The sequence below is a fragment of the Nematolebias whitei genome, chromosome 12, assembly GCF_014905685.2.
Source record: "Nematolebias whitei isolate Nwh7 chromosome 12, NemWhi1, whole genome shotgun sequence".
NCBI lineage: Eukaryota > Metazoa > Chordata > Actinopteri > Cyprinodontiformes > Rivulidae > Nematolebias > Nematolebias whitei.
The window spans coordinates 15,838,020-15,839,209 of record NC_056509.1 but is presented as its reverse complement, the minus strand read 5'-3'; the positions used below and the strand labels follow the sequence as shown (position 1 = coordinate 15,839,209).

The following is a 1,190-nucleotide window of genomic DNA, read 5'->3' as shown; positions in this document are numbered from 1 at the left end:
TATATATATACACATATGTGTGTACATATATATTTGTGTGTGTGTACATATATATTTGTGTGTGTGTGTGTATAAATATATATAGATATATATGTGTATATATATCTATATATATATTTATACACATGTACATACACACATACATATGCACAACTTCAAAAATAACATAAATTCTCAACCTGTACTGAAAACAGTTTCTGCATCTCAGCGCCACCAGCTGGTGAGAGGTGGTGACGTCAATTTGAACCCCGCCCACTGGAACCGGTACTGAAAGCATAATGGAAACACAACCTGTACCGTACCGAGTAGAGTAGAGCCGTGCTGTACCGGCCCGTACTGGTACTAATGGAAAAGGGGCATAAGCGACAGCTCTTAAAGGGCTACGCCTATACTCATAGAATCTGGGGTTACAGTACGTAACAAACGTTTTTCAATAAAATAATATTGGAAAATTGAAGGTGCATTGTGACCTTATAACGCCTGACAGTGTCGCTTATAAAACAAAATCGGTATTGGCCAAAATCGGAATCGGCAGGTCAGACTTTTTAGAAATCGGTAATCGGTCAGGAAACTGTAATCGGTGCACCCCTAATATTTATCAATGTTTCTTCTTTTAGCTACTTCTTCAGTGGTAACCATATCCAACCAACTCACTCGAAGACTTGGCAATTATTTTTATGCCAGATGTCCTTACTGCAGCAATCACAGACCACCGAGTTACCACAGCCTTCTGTGTGGAGCAGAGAGTTGCTATCTAGGGTGCCCGGGGGAGCAGATGGGAGGGTTAAGGGCCTTGTGCAAGAGCCCAGAGTAGTTTATTTATTGATTTGTTTATGTAAAATCAATTTATACAACATTCTTTATTTTTGACAGTTTCAAAAACGACAACCAATCTTCTCAGTTCTGTCTTTCAGTCTATTTTCATTCTAATTTTGTTATGTAATGGAAAAAGTACAACCCACTCTAAATGAACCTGATGCTCAATAATCCAGGTAGATAAATCTAACAAGGTTGAGTCAGGTCCTGTGGACAAGTTCGTCTTTGTTGAAATGTTTCGTCTTTTGTCCAAAATACTTATTCAGTCTGAAGAAGACTGAACAAACAACTGAACAAAATCTTTTAACAAAGATCTTGTCCAGAGGGCCTGACTCAACCTTGTTAAACTACAGTATTTATAAAAACAAATGCAC

The 1,190-nt window shown here is 38.1% G+C and overlaps 1 protein-coding gene across 1 annotated transcript in view; it reads right to left on the bottom strand.

Annotated features, from left to right (window-relative positions):
• The window catches only part of ankrd6b (ankyrin repeat domain 6b), a gene marked incomplete in the record, with an annotated part of 167,747 nt that overhangs the window by 166,216 nt on the left and 341 nt on the right, over positions 1-1,190 (bottom strand).